This window comes from Gopherus evgoodei, chromosome 15, assembly GCF_007399415.2.
Source record: "Gopherus evgoodei ecotype Sinaloan lineage chromosome 15, rGopEvg1_v1.p, whole genome shotgun sequence".
NCBI classification, from domain to species: domain Eukaryota; kingdom Metazoa; phylum Chordata; order Testudines; family Testudinidae; genus Gopherus; species Gopherus evgoodei.
The window spans coordinates 25,844,466-25,864,575 of NC_044336.1; the positions used below are offsets into that span (position 1 = coordinate 25,844,466).

A 20,110-nucleotide genomic window follows, 5' to 3' on the forward strand; every position below is an offset into this window, starting at 1 on the left:
AGCACATATTTAAGTGCATTTCTGAAAAAGGAGGCTTTTCTCAATTAAGGCCTAAGTTTGCAGCACTGACAATTAGAGAGAGAGAAAAAACTAACTCAAAACTGAGCATATTTCCTTGGAATTGGGGGGAAGAATAAATAAGTACCCATACAATGTAATTTTACTGAATCATTTCCAGAGTACGATCAGACCTTTAATAGCACTGAGAATATCTGGTTGATACAGCTTTCTGTGTTTCAAAATACACATAGGTGGGGGGAGGAGACAATGTGCCCATAGAAAAACAAAATGTGTGTGTAGGTGCTATACAAACGCAGTGGGGTCCCGGTCCAGGAGTGAGGTTCCTACACAAAGACACTGTCCAAGAACGAAATTCACTGAACCAGTCAGACACAATATCATGTTTCCAGGTCAGTGCTGAATTTGCAGCAAGTCCAAATGGACTCTCCCATAGACAGTAGGAACTTGCAATACCATAGGCCAGGGAAATATGTCCCTGCGAGACAGCAAAATTGTGATTCAAAAGACACCTCAAGAGAGAGGGGCACACGAAACTTATATGAAATTCACAGGTGAGGTTAACCTGACAGGCCACCAGGTGTCACTGCTGACCTCCATACACTCAACTAGACGACTATGTGTGGCAGTAAAGAACTGAATTTCAGTAGGTATCATTGGCACAACTCCACTAGACAGATAGATTAGATAGATAAGATAGATAGATAAGATAGATAGATAGATAAGCTGTTTAAATCCAATTTCTGCATGTCACAGAATTTAGTGACAATAAAATGTCCAGCTTGGAAAAGGTCGCAGAAAGCCTATAGAGGAGAGGGGAGGAAAGACTGGAGAATGTGTTAGATTTCAGTGTGTCTCCCCTTGGAACAGAGATCATCAGACATTATATATTTCAACTCCTTTCAGGGCTACTCTTTCCTGGGAAATTGCTACTTCTCTCTTTCTGCAGTTTTCAGGTTCTAGATTCATTAAAGGGTTTAATCCTAAAGACAAAAAGGATGGCAAGGCGCTAGCAAAGCAAAGGCTGGAGGAACAAAGTGTTGAGAAAGGGATCACTGTTCAAAGCACGGAACGTCGGTGTCTTCATTCTACCTGAGACAGGAGAGTGGCAACGTGGCTTTGGCGCTTTGATTCAGAGAGCAGCAATATAAACTAGCATACGCCAGAGCTGGCAATGAGAAACCTGATGAGTAAGGTGACTTTAAAAAAATATAAAGGTTGAAGATGAATAATTAAACTATTATCCCCTCGTTTGCATAATATATTCTGACTGGTGTTATTAATGCTAATCACATATTTGCTATCATTGTTCTACTGCAGTTTAATCAGGGTGCTTTCACTTCCATTAACCTGGCGATTAGAAGATGCACTAATGAGGCGTTCTTCTTTTAGAAAGGACTTTTCCTTAGCAAAACGTTACAAGTCATTTCTTCCTCTCAGCATTTCCCAGATTTTCCGTGGGAGTTCGTCTAAGCTGGGCTGCGATAGGATCAGGTGTGCTATAGAATATGTGATGAGCAGATGACAAAAGCACGTGGAAGTGTAAACATTTTCCATGAAATCCTGGAAGCATGTGCACAGAAGGGAACTTCATGTACGTGCCCATTCTGATATGGACTAAAAAGGACAAAGATCCATAAATTGAATCAACTGGATGCAACCCCGCAATGCTAGATTAGCAAATGCTGACAAACTGTTCAGGAAAGCAAGACATTGCTCTCTTCTAAATCGGAGATGGCAGAATTCCTAGCATTCAAAGGAATAAAAAACAACAATGCAGGAAGTTTGGAACAATGCAGTTAATCTCCATATTTCACAATATTTTCCATAACCTCATGGGTTTAAACATGTGTCATGCAAATTAATTCAAAATAACTAACATAGGATAAGAAGAGGGTCAAGGATAAGTCTAATTTTTTAAAAGAAGCATTCATTTAACAAGAACCAATGAATGCACCTGTTGTCTGCGACTGGGTCTGCGTGAGCACTGGGATCAGATCCATGACGAGGGCTCAAATCACCCTGGCAAAATAAGAGAATGGTGAAGCTGAGGCCTGTTTCAATGCAAACTGCACAGCATGTGTTAACCTAAAATAATTTACCACCTCCCCTACCCTTTGGTGTTTATTATGGGGGTGGCAGAACCTTACAAACCTCACCTGTGTTTGACTTCAAAAGCGAAGAGAGATTTCCTCCCCCCAAAAAGGCGTGTGATTGCGCAACACACAAACACAAAATGGGAAAACACTTAAGTTTTGTGAAAGCTGATCTTACCCAGACCTGTTACTTCAGAACAGACACAATGAGATAACGGAGTAAAACTAATGAGGTTTTTAAAAAAAAAATAAATAAAAAAAGTCAGGAGGATGGAGGAAAATCTGTGCTTTATTTAGTGCATTGTCACTTTTTAGTCCTTGCTAACAGACTTGGATTGGGAGTTGAAAGCACCCAGAGTTCTGACCTCCATCTACCTGTGTGAACTGGGGATCTGCAGGAGCCGCTGTTCGATGACCCAGAGAATTGTAGGCCTGTCAGCCTGACATTGATCCTGGGCAAGATAATGGCACGGCTGAAACAGGCCTCAATTAATGAAGAACTGAAAGGAGGGCAATGCACTTAATGCAAATCAGCACAGGTTTATGGGAAACAGATCCTATCAAGCTAACTGGGTATTTTTTTCCATGAGATTACAAGTGTGGCTGATAAAGGTAATAGTGTTAATATAATAGATTTAGACTTCTGTAAGGTGTTCGACTTGGTACCACAAGACATTGTTATTAAAAACCTAGACTATAAAATTAACATGGTACATCTTAAATGGATTAAAAACTGACTGATAGGTCTTAAAATGTAACTGCAAATGGGGTGTGTTTCCAGTGGGACCCCACAGGGATCGGGTTTTGGCCCTGTGCTATTTAACATTTTTATGAATGCTTGGAAGAAAACAATCATCACTGACAAAGCTTTCGGATGCCACAAAACTTGGGGGACTGGTAAATAATGAAGAGGACGGGTCACTCATCCAGGGTGATTTGGATCACATACTTGAAATAACTCTGCCCCTCCCACTTGGTAAACTGGGCGCAAACAAACACTACACTGCTAAACCCTTTGTATACTGCCCGCAAAAACCAAACACCAACATTGAGAAGGGAAGAGAACCAAGGTCAACTGTGCCCAAGAGGCAACTGGGTGTGAAATGAGTCGATGACTTCAGTCCGTTCCCGGGGACGCAGACACCCATTCATAGCAAGCCCATCATCAAAACCTTTGTCAGCAGAAGCAGAGTGAGACTACGGATTGAGCAGGTTTGGTGAGAAAGATGTTTTCTTTCCTCAGATATGGTGTTGGCTGGGAAGGAGCTAACTTGCCCTGCTGCTATCTAGGGCGGGTGGTATCTATGGATAAAGAGAGGCACTCGGTGGCTTTTACCAACGATTAAAATTAACTTTGAGGGGGAAAAAAAGAAGAGGGAAATGTTCTGCTGTAGGGGAGCTCAATGAGGGCTCAGATGAGACACACAGAAGTGGCAGAAAGGTTTAGCAGCTGCCACTTTTTTTCAGCAAAGGTATTGATTGGAAGAATGTGGATTTTTGCAGGATGGAAGTACGTTCAAGTGACTGAAAGACTTGAGTAAAAAAACATCTGCAACCTAAAAAGAACTCTCCCTCTGTCTCTCCTTTCTGTCAGCCCCTCAGTAGCCTCTCCACTGCCATCTCCATGGCTAGTCCCATGCTCCCACTTCCCCAAGCAGGGAACACTTTCCCTAAAACTTACCAGGGTCAGCCTCTGATCCTAAAAAGTCACTTTTGCAGCATGGCTTACAAGAAGTGACCTAATCTGGTGAGAATTAATGAGGAAGATTCAGGTGATATTAATAAAGCTTCAACTATTAAGTGCATACAACTGGTCTAAATGATTGCATGAACCTATTCATGTAATCCTGCCCTACTCTCACTCTGATTACGTTAGTCACTGCTCTCGCCTGTCATCTCTTCATGGAGGCCGTACGCTCGCCAAAGCCACAATCTGTCCTCCTGCATCAAGCGGAGCGCCTAGCAAGCCTGAAGCTACAGAACAAATCAGACAAGCAGCAGCTTTGCATAGTTTATCATCAGCTGATTTGACAACCAGCTCTCTTCTCTGTCCTGTCAGCACAAAAGGGTAACAAAATTAAAAGCACAGAGCATGACCAGAACATACAGGAGTCTATAAATTAAAGATTGCAATGAAAAGAAAAAAGGATCCGCGTAAGCAACCACCAGGCTGTTAGCATTACAGATCCATATAATCAAGCAAGCCATCTATTTCTGAAGTCGAGATGCATTTGCCTGAAAGTTGGCAATGATGAAAAGCCATCCCTAGCTATTTCTTCTGCTACCCATGCTGAGGGTATCAAAAGCTTTCCAGTGCCACTCATGCCTAAATAGAGGCAACGGGGAAGTATATTGCCATTTCAGACGCTTATTGTCAACAGAGACATACTGACCTTACCAACACACACACACACACACGCAACTTCTTCAATTTGAAAAATATCAGTGACCTTCCACAAAGCACTTGATTTATTCCAACTGCAAGTGCTCTGCACCACTCCAATCTGCTCCCCACTCGGGCCCCTTAATTGGAACATGTCAGTGGATTCTAAAAGCATGAGGAAGGGAAGAGGAAAAGTTAGCCCATGTTAATTAGCTCGTGCTGCTAATTAGAGTTAAGTGAAAACACACCAGGGGCTAGTGCAGTTGACAACGCCCGGTGAATGAGAGACGTGAACAGGAAGATCTCTACAGCTGGAAAAGATTATTCTGGTGCATGAGGTCCCAGTAAAATTGTTTTATTTTTAGATATTAAGGACAGAAGGGCTCATTAGATCCTCCAGTATAAAGCAAGCCAGAGAACTCAATGTTGTGCCACTTGTGTTACTTACCGCGCAGTTTTTCCAACAGACACAATGACCAAGCAAAATCAGCAGCTGCCGTTTTTATTACCAAGAAACTGTAACAACACACACACTCCTAAAGCAAACCTACAATTATTCTGAACGGTCAGAAAATTTCAACATCTATCCTAGTAACAACCTGGGTCGTGCAGGACTCACACATGACTGGATTCTTGCTCCCCTGAAAAACCTATCAGTGGATCTGCCGTGACAAAGCCTGCTCTTGAGATCATGTTTGACAGGTCTGGGATCAGTCCCGATGGAGTTTCTCTTATGTAGACAGAAACTCCAATACCAGAGAACTTTGGGAAATAGATGGCTTGCTGTTCAACTGTGTACGGCTGCGGGGGAAAGGGGCGGGGGGCTCGTAATCTCTTGCAGTCTACCTTCGGAGACACCAGTTAGGTCTCTTTACTGGAAGTTTAGATCAACGTTTCTCAGATTTTGGCCATCAGGGGCTTTTCATGCCGCCACAGCCTCCTGGGTGGTGATGGGGATGGGGGCAAAGCAGTGGCCTCTCCCTGGGGCCCACCAGCAGGGGCTGGTCCCCACCCCCTTCTGGAGGAGCAGGTGATCAGGTTGAGTTCTCCACCTTCCCCGGGATGGCGGGCGACAGGCTTCAGTCTTGTGGCGGTGGGCTCCTTCCCCCAGGCCACAGGGCTTCACGCTCTGGCCCCAGGGTCACCCCCACCCCTCTGTCACCCCTAGCCCCCACTGCCTCCTCCACCCTCCAGCGGGACCCCACTTTTCATAGTAGCAGACTTACTAGCTAGCAAGTCTTAAAACAAAACAAAAAAAAACCACCACCAAAAAGCAGAACATGCAAAGCACCTTATTTGTGTTTCTATTCTGTTTGGGTCCAGTAAAGAACAGACAACTGTAGATTATTTTGTCTGCAAAAAAAACCTCTACATTACAATTATTTGGACATGTGTATGTGCATATTTATTCATTTTTCCTAAAGTTAATTAAGTATTTTAGGAAAAATTATCAGAGTGGCCACCAGCAAGAGCTGGCTGCCCCACTCTGAGGCCACCAAAAAATTTCTTGCGAGTTCCTCTGGTTTAGATTATCAGAGTTTAATCCTGAATACTCTCACTGAAAGCAACTGGTGTTGAAGCTGCTTTAGCATCTCTTAGGATCAGGACTCTCTTCCCCTTCCCCCCCAACCCCACTTTAAAAGAATAAAAAGGCTTAGATCTTGTGTTGTGATATTTACTTACACACACACACACACACACACACACACAGCCCCTAACGAGCTTTGAGAAGATAAACCAGGGGTCGGCGACCTTTCAGAAGTGGTGTGCCGAATCTTCATTTATTCACTCTGATTTAAGGTTTCGTTTGCCAGTTTGACATTTTAATGTTTTTAGAAGGTTTCTTTCTATAAGTCTATACTATATAACTAAACTATTGTTGTACGTAAAGTAAATAAGTTTTTTAAAATGTTTAAGAAACTTCAATTAAAATGAAATTAAAATACAGAGCCCCCCAGACAGGTGGCCAGGGCCCAGGCAGTGTGAGTGCCACTGAAAATCAGCTCGCGTGCCGCCTTCAGCACTCGTGCCATAGGTTGCCTGCTCCTGAGATAGACAAAGGATGAGACAGGAAAGATGCCCAGAGAAGTCACACAGCAAGTCATGGCAGAGCTGGGAACAGAAGGTCTCCAAGCCCCAGTGCAGTACCCTGTCCATCAGATCATGCTGCCGCCCCACGGGAGGCCGGTATGGATCTGCCATTTCAGGTTTAGTGGTTCCCAAGAACCTTTCCTCCCCGTTTCTCACTGCCAGAAAGCCTTCCTCCACCCGGCTGACTTTCAACGAAACTTAGGAGGCTAAATCATTTTGAAAGTTTGAACCAAAGTTTCTAGTGTTTAGAGCACTGGGCTGGGCCTCAAGAAACAGGTTCTTCCCCATGCTCTACCACTGGCCTGCTGGGTGACCTTTGGCAAGTCATCTCACCTCCCCGTGCCCATGCCTCAGTTTCCCCCAACGTAAAAGAGGGCTAATGACACCTGCCTTCTTTGTAAAGCACGCTGAGACCTACAAGGAGAAGTGCTAGACAAGAGCTAGGGATTATATATTGGGCTTTTGCATTCTTGCCTTCAAGAGAGATAACCGTACTCAGAGAGTAGTTGTTAATGGCTCCCAATCCTGCTGGAAAGGTATAACAAGTGGGGTTCCGCAGGGGTCTGTTTTGGGACCGGTTCTGTTCAATATCTTCATCAACGATTTAGATGTTGGCATAGAAAGTACGCTTATTAAGTTTGCGGACGATACCAAACTGGGAGGGATTGCAACTGCTCTGGAGGACAGGGTCAAAATTCAAAATGATCTGGACAAATTGGAGAAATGGTCTGAGGTAAACAGGATGAAGTTCAATAAAGATAAATGCAAAGTGCTCCACTTAGGAAGGAACAATCAGTTTCGCACATACAGAATGGGAAGAGACTGTCTAGGAAGGAGTATGGCAGAAAGAGATCTAGGGGTCATAGTGGACCACAAGCTTAATATGAGTGAACAGTGTGATACTGTTGAAAAAAAAGCAAACGTGATTCTGGGATGCATTAACAGGTGTGTTGTAAACAAGACACGAGAAGTCATTCTTCCGCTTTACTCTGCGCTGGTTAGGCCTCAACTGGAGTATTGTGTCCAGTTCTGGGCACCGCATTTCAAGAAAGATGTGGAGAAATTGGAGAGGGTCCAGAGAAGAGCAACAAGAATGATTAAAGGTCTTGAGAACATGACCTATGAAGGAAGGCTGAAGGAATTGGGTTTGTTTAGTTTGGAAAAGAGAAGACTGAGAGGGGACCTGATAGCAGTTTTCAGGTATCTAAAAGGGTGTCATCAGGAGGCGGGAGAAAACTTGTTCACCTTAGCCTCCAATGATAGAACAAGAAGCAATGGGCTTAAACTGCAGCAAGGGAGATTTAGGTTGGACATTAGGAAAAAGTTCCTAACTGTCAGGGTAGTTAAACACTGGAATAGATTGCCTAGGGAAGTTGTGGAATCTCCATCGCTGGAGATATTTAAGAGTAGGTTAGATAAATGTCTATCAGGGATGGTCTAGACAGTATTTGGTCCTGCCATGAGGGCAGGGGACTGGACTCGATGACCTCTCGAGGTCCCTTCCAGTCCTAGAGTCTATGAGTCTATGAGAGTATTTTTCAAGGATTGTTGAGCAAAAAGGCTTCCAAAAAGACAGTCACCAGCTCCTCCCATCACCAGTGGAGCGGATAGGAATGAAACCCTCCTCCAATTCGTTGCTCTCATTCCTTAATGAAATGCTTTTACACTTACCTGCTGGCTTATGCTTCTAAAGCCGGCTGCCAGCCGACTTTGAGAACAGCCACTCCTCAGTCCCTGCCTTTCTCCCACCCCTGCCGGCAGTTCAAATGAAGAGCGGGAGAGCCTACACTGCGTAACAAACCGTCACAAATGCCAAGAAAAGTCAGGTGAGAAGGGGCACCTACTCCTGTCACAGGCACTCTCCATCTCGGTGCTCAAACGTACAGACAGCAGCTCGGCTTGGCTGACTGCCACTGGATCAAGTCATTTCAGAGGCTTCCCCAGCCTTTGGTCAAAAATCCCCTTCGCTTTTCAACCCACTTTGTTTTTCGGAAAAAGACAGCCCAAGCGGTCCCGCTGTGGAAGAGATTGTTAGGGGCAGGCAGCAGAAAAGGGGATTCCTGCTCGCTCCTGCACCCAGAATCAGTAAATGGACATTGCTCAGCTTCTTTCCCTCTGGCATTTTTCCACCCTGGGTGAATATTGGTAACAATCTCTGACCCTGCAACCAGAGCACCGCTCTGGCACCAGCCAACCTGATTTAGTACAGAGTTGCTGCTTAGAACTGCCCTGCAGTTAAACAGGACCCAATTACTATGACAGCATGCCCCCCTCTCCTGCCCAAGCTCTTGCCAATACCGTGAGTACCACAAGTTTATATAGACTAACAGACGTTTTGGAGCATGAGCTTTCGTGGGTGAATACCCATTTCGTCAGATGCATGTAGTGGAAATTTCCAGGGGCAGAGAGAGAGAGAGAGAGAGAGAGAGAGAGAGAGAGATATGCAAGCAAGAAGCAAGCTAGAGATCACATGCATCCGACGAAGTGGGTATTCACCCACGAAAGCTCATGCTCCAAAACGTCTGTTAGTTTATAAGATGCTACAGGATTCTTTGCTGCTTTTACGGATCCAGACTAACATGGCTACCCCTCTGATACTCAAGTTTATATGTCCCACCAACAACCCCTGGCTTCTTCAGTCTGCTGCTAGGGACTTTCCACTCCCCCAGCCTCCTGCAGAGAAACTTGCTCGAATGGATTACCCTAGGCTTCAGCCAAGTCATTGTTCCAAGGTGCTTCCAGCTGAATGGGAAACCATTAAAGGCCTAACGACCCACCACTGTACCCGCTAGGCAGTGGTTCTCAAACTTAAGTATTGGTGACCCCTTACACATAAGCAAGCTGCTGGGTGCAACCGCCGCCTTATAAATTAAAAACTCATTTTTTATATTTAAAATATAAATGCTGGAGGCAAAGCAGGGTTTCGGGGTGGAGGCTGACAGCTCACCACCCCCCACATAATACCCTCACCACCCCCAGTTTGAGAACCGCTGGGCTAGAGTCACAGAATCATAGAATCATGCTGACTCCACATCCACTTTGCGACATTCCAAAACATCACTCTATCACAGCTTCCTAACATCAACTAGAATTCGTAAGTTACGCATAGATCCCCTAACGCGTCAGCAGTGCTATAAAAATGGACAGTGATTGATGCAATGCCTACTACTGTCAAGTTTCTGCCTGTGAACTATCAGTATTTCAATCTCATGTGCCCTCATGTGCTAACAGCAAGCAATGCTTTCCGCTCTAATATGAATCGGGCAGGGGAATGGCTGGTACTGATTTACCAGCAAGGATGGAAGGAATGTACGGGGGGGATGTGCATAGCTCAGCAAAGCAACCACTGTAAAGCCAGGAAATTCTCACTCATTTTAAAAAAGGAGCTGGAGGAAACTTTTAAAAGTGTGTAAAGAGCCGTGTCTGTGATATTTTTCAAATATGATTCCCGAGGCCCTTTCCAATTCTTAAAGACAAAGTTCTTTGCTCCTCCCCTTCCCATACTTCCTCGGTGACATCACATTCGTTACTATGGCTCTGGAGCGTGCTGTCAAAGAGGAGGAAAAGTACATGGCAGTAGCATGCAGAAGGAAGAGCCAGACTGCGAGGGAAAACATTCCTGTTCAAAACAGGTACATATTCAAAATAATAGCAAAGGAAATACAAAAAGCCACTGGCCCAAGGACATGTGGCTGCTTTTAACACATTCTTCTTCAGTAGATTTCTTCCAGGATGTTAAGCGGCCCAAGTGAATACAAGAACTGCCAGACTGGATCAGTCTCAAGATCCAGCCAGCCCACCATCCTGTCTCCGACAGTGGCTTCAGAGGATGGTATAAGAATCCTACAGGAGGCGGATAGGGGATAATCTGCACCCTACATTAGGCTCATCCTGATCTCTAATAGTCAGAAACTGGCTTAAACCCTGAAAGTTTGATATCCCACCCAGTTTTTGTTGGCATTAATGATGCTAATTCTGGATAGTCTTGACCTGCAGATAAAAATATCCAATTATTTTCTGAATCTTGCTAAATTCTTGGCCTTAACATCCTGTGGCAATGAGTTCCATAGACAGAGCACTGCATGACAGAATATTTCCTCCAGTGCCTTTCACCAGCACTAAATTCACCCCACAATTCTATTTTTAATTTCTCCCCTTCTTTCTGCTTTTAAAGCCACCTTTCTTGTTGGGACACAACTAAATCTAGCTTGTACCTTTTACATCCTTTAACATCTCCCCTATCAGCACCCTCATCTATCTTAAGTGACTTGCCCAAGGTCATATAGGAAGTCTGTAGCAGAACAGGGACTTCAACCCAGATTTCTCAAGTCCTAAGCTACTGCTCTGACCACTGGACCATGCTTGCTCTCTTAAAGCAATAGATTCCTGGCACCCTGAGATGTCTGCCCTCTTGTTCCTTTGTTCAGTAGAGTCTCTGCCCAAGGATAACTTTTGATAAGTTTACTTTCCCCGAGAAGCAAAAGGCCTCTCTCCTCTAACAGGTTTTGTCCCCAGGGAATGAGTCTAAACTGGCCCTACATAAAGCCACCATGTCAGCAGGCTTGCTGAGTCTTTATGTTAAAAATTAGATTACTCTGTGGCCCCGGCCAGCCTATCACTCTTGGTGACACCCCTATTTATTATTTCAATGCTCAAGACTTAATTCATCTTCCACAAAGCCTGGACTCGTTCCATCACTGTCTGCTCCTTTGGGGGGGTTAATGCACTTGCTTGTTTAAAAGCAAAATTAAATGACCTTTTCAATGCTGTATGATTAATTGGAGCATTTTAATACGCTCTACAATTCACTGAAACCAGTTCAGGGGAGCGTGGGGAGGGAATTATTGGGGTAATTACAAAGAATATGCTTGCATGCTAGCAAACACTTATCACGTCAGTCTGGAAGACGCATTGTCTCCTTGCTCTGGTATTTACATCACAATGGTTTCTCATCATTCTTTTTTGAAACAGTTTTTTTGGCTTTGCAAGTAACTCTCTAAATTACTATCATTAATGCATGGAAGGGGGAACTAGCCTTTGAAGAGACGAAATTACCTGCTCCTGCTGGCATGTAAAGGCACGTCTGGGAATCTCACTTAGGCATGGCACAGGAGTCGATCTGCGTAATGTTCAAACTGAATGATCCTGTTCACCCCTGAATGCAGACCCACCCTTTCGGAAGAGCAGAGGGGAGGTGGATAGCCAGGGGTGGTTTAAAGTGACTTCTTCCCTTCTACAAGTTTTAAAGCAGGAAAGGGAGAAAATGGGTCCGGGGCACCTGTTTTAATTCCTGCAAAGCCTTTCCCAAGAGACTCACTTGGCAGAGATGTTGAGAGAGTAAACTGAATTTAGGCTGCCAGACTAGTCAAGGCTTGAATGTGTGTCTGGGAGCTGATGAGATGGCACTGCATCCTTGTATCCTCATTAGCATAAATGTAACCCCAAATTTACTCTGACAAGGTGGAACTCAGACTCTCTTGGAATTGCAAGGCAATCTGAAAGTGTCCCTGAGCCTCAAAGAAGTGATTTGAGCAGCTGTATGCAGTTGACACACCCAGAATATATTAAGCTGAAGCTACAGATATTGGGCAAAGCATGGGGTATTTATCAGCAAGGGCTAAAATCCAAAATCCCCTTTCCCCTCCCTGCTTCCAGTCTCCCATGGGAATAAATTCCCCGTAATGAGCTGTTATGTCATAAACGTAAATGGGGCTGGGGAAAATTTTGTTGCCAGATTCTGCTCTGTGAAAAGTGGCACCAAATGGAAGGTGGGAAATTGCAGAATTGATTTCAAATCCCCCTTCCCCAGTCCCTGCTAAACCCATATCCAATCTGTACCGAGCTAAAATTGCCCCTGCATCGTTTTCTTACTCCTGACAAAACAAGAGAAAAAGCCATTCGTAAGTTAATTCACGTCTTTTCATGGAGTAGCACGGCAGGTGATGCATCGCAGAGAACCATCCTGATGTTGTCTATTGATTAGCATGCTTTACTTTTATTATGAGCACACGCAAAGGAGTGCAAGGGCACCCTGAAGCATTTCCAGATGTATGCTGCTGATTACCTTATGCCTCTGCCAGGCTTGTACAGGGGACAGAATTAAAGCCAACTCAAAGATCCTATCTCACAGAACTGGAACTTCTGGGGCCAGGCTCTCAGCTAGTGTAAACTGAAGTCCTCCCCGTTATGCTGATTGATTCTAGGGGATGCTCTGGTCCTTGCTCTGTTGTGAATTAGCCTTGTGCATGCTCCATTAACTCTGCCCGGCCAGTTTGCAGGGCCTCAGAATTAGGGTGACCAGATGTCCTGATTTTATAGGGACAGTCCCGATTTTTGGGTCTTTTTCTTACATAAGCTCTTATTACCCCCCACCACCGTCCTGATTTTTCACATTTGCTGTCTGGTCACCCTACTCAGAATCTGAAGTGTCACAAGTTATTCAAACTCTGACTTTGGCGCAGAGGTTGGATTTGACCTTCCCTCTCCTTTTTGTTGTGCTCCCCTGAGTGGTATCTTGGGGTAGTCCCAGCTGATCTCCTGTTCCTAGGGAAAGTTGAGTTGAAGTTTAATCTACTGCAGACACTCAAAGGAAAAACTGCTGGAGGGTTGTACTGAGTTGGCTATATGCAATCCCAGTGGACTTTCTGCCTGTATCCTGGCTGTTAAACTTTCTGCTAAATCTGGTCAAACGATCCCCTCTTTTACGTGTGAACACACTAGAAGCTGCTTTCTGAGCAGTTCTGCTCTGAGCTTTGTGGTTTTTGTGCTGAAAGCCCGAGAAGAAATTTTGCCCGTCTCCTTCATTTTGTCACCTGAAGATTTCCCTTCAGAGATCGAAGAAACTGATCATCTCATGTCGTTATTTTAAGAATATTTGGGCGAGGGGGGCATGAAGGGAATCCAACCTATGATTCTAAAAAGATCTGCCCCTAAGAGCTCTGGGCCAGGCTCTCAGAATGACTATTTCACCTCAGGAAGGGTTTTAAAAACAAAACATCCTTTTCAGATCTATCCTAGTAGATGAAGTTAACAGAGAGTAATTAACCACTGGAAACATTTTAGCGGTGAGCATAATTAATGGCTGGACTCTCCTTCGCTGGGCATTTTAATCCACCTCCACAAGAGAGGTAGCTATGTCGACAGGAGATGCCCTCCTGCTGAAATCGTGCTGTGTACACCGGCCTGGGTAAAATTGCATTGCTCAAGGGGTGGATTTTTCACATCTCTGAGCAATGTTGTTACACCCACGTAAGTAAGTTTATAGTGCTCCAGGCCAGGTTAGAGGGGAAAAACCCTGGGGTTTTGCCCATGCTAAAGCTCCAGTTCTTGTTCCCATCCCGGAATCTGCCGTGCTAGAGCAATGGTGAGAAGTGTCAAAGAAAAAGCTCAGCCTGGATACAACCTGACTGGTAGATCCAGAACTTACAGCGCTGAAGAGAAATCTGCTAGATCCACCTCCCCCTCCACAGCTGTGACAACATGGCACAAACCAAATCAACAGTCTTTGGTCCTGACACTACCCAGGCACTTCACTTTAGTGAATGCAAGATCAGATCTGGATCCCTGAAGGACCTGGACAATGCTACTGGCTGGCCACGGTATTTAAAGGAGACCAGCAGGACCAGTAGGAGAAATGTTTGAGGTTTTTTTATGATGTATAAAGACCTAAAAGGTTGTGGGATCCCCTTTCACCTGTTTTGGTTTTTTGTGGGGGAGGGAGGAGGAAGCAGAGGGAGAAGAAAGAAATGTTTAAACATTACAAATTCTGATCTCATCAGCCTTGCTTTTTTCTGACAGGACTAGCACAGCGACAGTAGCCAAACCCAAGTGAAACCTGATCCAGGGAAACCTGCTCTCCTCAGATGGGCAAGGGGATGGAAAGAGCTCTAAAAACTGCCTGCTCCACTCAAACCTCTCCGAGTGCCACATCTGACTGGTCATTCCGCTTCTCCAAGCTCTAAACACAAAGAAGGCCCAAGTAAATTTTGCCACTTGGAACGTCTGCAGATTCCTCGACAGGTGATTGACCTGAGCGTAGAACCACTATACTCAGTAGACCATTGGTCCAGTATAATATAGATATTGCTACAGTCAGAGTCACAAAATTTGCTGGCAAGTCACAGCTAGAAGCAGCAGCTGCTGCTTACACCTTTTATTGGATTGGAAAATCTGAGGATGAACACACATGCTCTGGTGTAAGGTTTGCCATCCGCTCTTTGATTGCCTGCAAACTTGAGTCATTGCTGAAGGGTGTTGATGACATACTTATGCTCCTCTTCATCAGCCTTGCTAATGCTTCTGTCATCAACGCACATCCATCCAGGGAGGGTAAGGAGGATGTCTATCAAACCCTTGATAGTGTCATCAGGTCGGTCCTATGGAATGATAAGCTGATCATCTTAGGTGATTTCAATGCCAAGGATGGTCATGACTATGCAGCATGAGGCAATGTGATACCACATTTGGAAAGTAGTTAGACATTAAGAGTTTGTGTTAAGTACAAACTAGTCATCACCAACACAGTCTTTCAACAGACCAAGTATAAAAGACCACCTCATTCAAAAAACAGCCATGGGATTGATTATAGAATTATAGGACTGGAAGGGACCTGGAGAGGTCATCTAGTCCAGTCCCCTGCACTCAAGGCAGGGCTAAGTATTATCTAGACCATCCCTGACAGGTGTTTGTTTGTCTAACCTGCTCTTAAAATCACCAATGATGGAGATGCCACCGCCTCCCTAGGCAATTTATTCCAGTGTTTATCCACCCTGACAGTTAGGAAGTTTTTCCCTAAACCTCCCTTGCTGCAATTTAAGCCCATTGCTTCTTGTCCTAGCCTCAGAGGTTAAGAACAACAATTCTTCTTCCTCCTCTCTGTAACAACCTTTTAAGTACTTGAAAACTGTTATGTCCCCCCTCAGTTTTCTCTTCTCCAGACTAAACAAACCCATTTTTTTTTCCAATCTTCCCTCATAGGTCATGTTTTCTAGATCTTTAATAATTTGTCGCCCTTCTCTGGACCCTCTCCAGAAATGTGGCTCCCAGAACCGGACACAATACTCCAGTTGAGGCCTCATCAGCACGGAGCAGAGTGAAAGAATGACTTCTTGTGGCTTGCTTACAACACTCCTGCTAATACAGCTCAGAAGGATGTTTGCTTTTTTTGCAACAGCGTTACAATGTTGACTAATATTTAGCTTGTGGTCCACTATGACCCCCAGATCCCTTTCCGCAGTCGACTCCTTCCTAGGCAGTCATTTCCCGTTTTGTACGTGTGCAACTGATTGCTCCTTCCTAAGTGGAGTACTTTGCATTTGTCCTGATTGAATTTCATCCTATTTACTTCAGACCGTTTCTCCAGTTTGTCCAGATCATTTTGAATTTTAATCCTATCCTCCAAAGCACTTGCAACCCCTCCCAGCTTGGCATCATCCGCAAACTTTATAAGTGCACTCTTTATGCCATTATCTAAATAACTGATTAAGATATTGAACAGAACCTGACCCAGAACTGATTCCTGTGGGACCCCACTTGTTATGTCCTTCCAGCATGACTGTGAACCACTGGTAAGTACTCTCTGGGAATGGTTTTCCAACCAGTTTTGCACCCAGCTTATAGTAGCTCCATCTAGGTTGCATTTCCCTAGTTTGTTTATGAGAAGGTCATGCGAGACAGTATCCAAAGCTTTACTAAAGTAAAGATATGTAATTGGACGGCATAGATTTCCAAAATGTTATGCTTACTTACATCATGACAAGGGCTGATTGCTAGTCAAACCATAAACTTTGACATTGTAGAACTGATAAATGAAATTGTTTTTAATTGTTCACTTTATTAATGTAACTTCTGTTCATCATTCACTACACTTGCCTACACTGTAACTTCTGTTCCATATTGTAATTCAAACCCCATTTTAAAACGCTCACTCCATTTTGTAAAAGCTTCCTCCAACCTTCATTTTTGCAAACCCTGTGTAATCTTATTAGTTTAGTTTAGATGTGTGAATGAGGTATGTGTGGATGACGGAATCAACCTCCAGCCGCAGCCTGTCCTGATGAGATAAAGTTCAAATACCAACGGCTGAAGACCTAGACAACAGCCTTAAACAAAGTAAGAAGCATCCACCCTAAAAAGAAAAGGACAACAGAAGGAAGATCAAAGCCAGGTTCAAGGCTGAAAGTCACGGCTGCAATTGATGGGTGATCAATCTAAACCCAGAGGCAGCGTGACACAGCAAGACCTATAGACTTTGAATCCAAACTAAAAGCCTATAAAAAAAAGAAGGATGAGATGAGAGATTCTGGGTAACATTCTGCTGCCAACATGGAAGGACATCAGTGCCTGCCCAACAGAGATCCAGCTTGTCCTTGTGCCTGGCTTTCCTGGCCGGTTAGCTCCACAAGCTACGAACCCAAGCTGCAAAATCAAGCCATGAACTTAAGCTATCTTCAGGACTGGTAACTATGCAGCAGCTGCAGAACACCTGATGAATGTGGGTGTGTGCGTGTGTGTGTATGTGTGTGTGTATAGGGATTAGGTATAGTGTGTGTGTGTGTGTGTGTGTAGGTAATAGGTATAATGTGTGTGTATAAGAATTAAGATATTAGTTATTAGTCATAAATCGTTATAATAATAAATGTGGCATCTTTGCCTTGTCCCCTTTAATAAGATCCTGCTGGTTTTTACTGGTCTAATATAATTGGTATAACAACATCTCACAATGTCCTTCCGTATTGCTCTCAAGCAACTCAGGCGGTGACGCAAGCCAGTGAAGAAACCTCAGTATTTCAAGCCCAGAAAACCAGGACAGTCTGAATTCCAACAGAAACTCATGGAACCATTTCCCTCTGCTACAGAAGACTCAGTGGGTGTTGAGATACCCCGGATACATTGTTGGGACATGACATAGAATATGGCTGTTGAAATTCTCGGCTTCGTTAAGAAGAACCACCAGGACCAGTTTAATGAGAATGGCCCCAAAATGTGTCAGCTCTTGAACTCCTTGCATGCCATCAACTGAGCCTACCAATCGAGTCTGACTTCGCATATATATGTTCACCTATAGTGTTTGCTGAATCCTTGTGCTGCTACATTGATGTGTGACGCCATCTGCATCACCAGGGCTGCAGCTGTGCCATGGTATCACCCTTAGGGTAGTGACGGTTTAAGAATGGCCTTGGAAGATGATTAAGTAAGAGCCTATTTGTGAACCAAATGCAAAACAAAACCAAAACAACCCAGTGCTATTCTCAGCCATATACGTATTCACACACATACAAAACACCACTTTCATAGCCCCGTTGCCCAGAATACCACGTGCATTGCTGGTCCCTACACAGAGAAAACACGAAGTAGGAAAGGAGATCCAAGGAACAGCCTGAAGGGAGATAAAAATACATACCAAATTCATAATTGGTCTGTAAATACCTTCAATGCGCGTGGACTTTGTAGGATGTATTCCTCCCTACACCATGTTTATACAGAACAAAAACAAACAAACAAAATGAGCTACCCTTCCCCCTGCCAAAGGTGATGAAATAATTAGCTTAGCGATGGGGATGACTGCAGCACTGGATGTTTTGCCTCTGTACATTAGATTAATTTGAATCTCCTGGGGGTTTTGATTAAAACTAGCTTAAGTGGGTTTCTGGCATTCAAATGACTTGGGGCCAGATGCTCAGCTAATGTCAATCAACATAGCTCTGCTGATGTTTATGGAGCCCCATCCAGCTACACCTTTATTTATTTATTACCAGTAACGAACCCAATGGGAGAAGCAGTGTTTCTGGAACAAGACAGATGAAGTGACATTTTCTGCACTGGCGGTGAAGGAGAGCTATGCTCTTGCTTCCCTCGTGCAGTGAAAGCATATGAGCAAACACCTTACCAGGAAAAAGAATAGTGCAAGCAGCTTTTAACTCTCACATTAAAAAAAATGAAGTGTTCACAGTGCATCCAGGGGCTAACGCTAGGAGAAAAATAACGCAGATGGTAATAAGTCATTTCATGGTAATTGAAAGAGAGAAAGCAGCAATAGCTCAGAGACTAAGAACAAAAAAAACCATAAGAGAAAGAAAAACTAAGATGGAAAGATAGCGTCTCTCAGATCCCAGGGGGCGATTTTCTGCTACAGAATGCATTGCAAATTAGAGATGGCAATATTGGTCCATTCATATAGGGTGGAGTTTTTTCAACCTATAGCTCTGAAAGCATATTACAAAGGTGGGTAACCATTTCAGAGAGGGAGAAACTGAGCCATAAAGTTAGCAACTTCACATCACGAGGAAAGCCAGTGACAGTGCAGTGTACAGAACCCAGGAGTCCTGACTTCCAGCTCCACGCTCAAGCCCCCGCAATTGCCCCTCCAGAGGTTATTACGTAGCATCTTTGTACCGAAGGGGCATCCTCCCAAGCAAGCATGTTACTTGGATTAGAACCACTTTGAAGAGTAAAGGAGATAGACGAGCGAGCAGAGATCAGAAAGGAAAACAGGCTTTTGGGAGCTTTCAAAAAGGTTTGTTTTCACTTCTCACCTGGATGAATCCAAGGTAGCAGCCCCAACAGCATGTGAAACACTAACATGCCTCCACACCCCTTGTTCCCCTATCCCCCCCCCCACCTACTTAAGAGAGCTTGGGAAACATTCAGCTGATTTCAATCCAGCTACACTGAAATCAACTCCTGGCACATTCATTTCTACAGCAGAGCCCCAGTGAGAAAAAGCATGTCATCAAGAGGCTGAAAGGGCCTATAACCACTTGTGATAGATGGCACTTATCTTCTGCTAGAACAAATCTAAAGCAGAGATCACACCGTGCACTTGTACAGGCAGGTGGAATAGCGGAGATTAAAGCTGACTATACAAACTATTACAGCAGCAACATGCTTCCAGAGGTCCTGCCATGGGCCCTTCAGTGCTGCTCAGACATCTCCCCAATGCTGTTACCTGCAAACTGTGTGTTATTCTGGACTGCAAGGCAGGTCCCATCCACCACCTCTTACAGTTCAGTTTCCACACAGAAGAACAGAAGTATTATTCCTTCAAACCCAGAGGCCCAAGTCTTTAGGGCAGCACAGAACATAGTGCTAGACAGAAGGCTTGATTCTCTCCTCGCTCATACCAGTGAAGCTCCAGTGTCTTTGGGGAGAGGGGGGAAATCAAGTCCAGTTTTTTTTAGAATACTCTGCAGGTCACCTTGCACCTCTTATATCCCTGGTCTGTTCTAAACACTTAACTGGGACCAGATTAGTATGCCTGCCTCTGCATGTGCACGACACGGAGAACGCACAGACGCACGGGTGCATTTTATTTGTGTTATAATTCGGAGAAACCTCAGCCAGGTCTGGGCCCCACTGGGCTAGGTGCTGTACAGAGAGTGAGACACGGTAACCTGCCCCAAAGTGCTTACAGTTTTACTATGTATAATTATTTATTCACTGGATAATTTTCCATCTACTCCAGGTCTGCATGCAGGGTTCGCTTCCAGTAACAAAGCCAACGGTTACACAACAAAAATATCTC

General features: G+C 44.3%; 1 protein-coding gene across 7 annotated transcripts in view; it reads right to left on the bottom strand.

Annotated features, from left to right (window-relative positions):
• Window positions 1–20,110, bottom strand: part of SLC39A11 (solute carrier family 39 member 11) — a 415,701-nt gene that overhangs the window by 337,809 nt on the left and 57,782 nt on the right. The window lies entirely within an intron of this gene.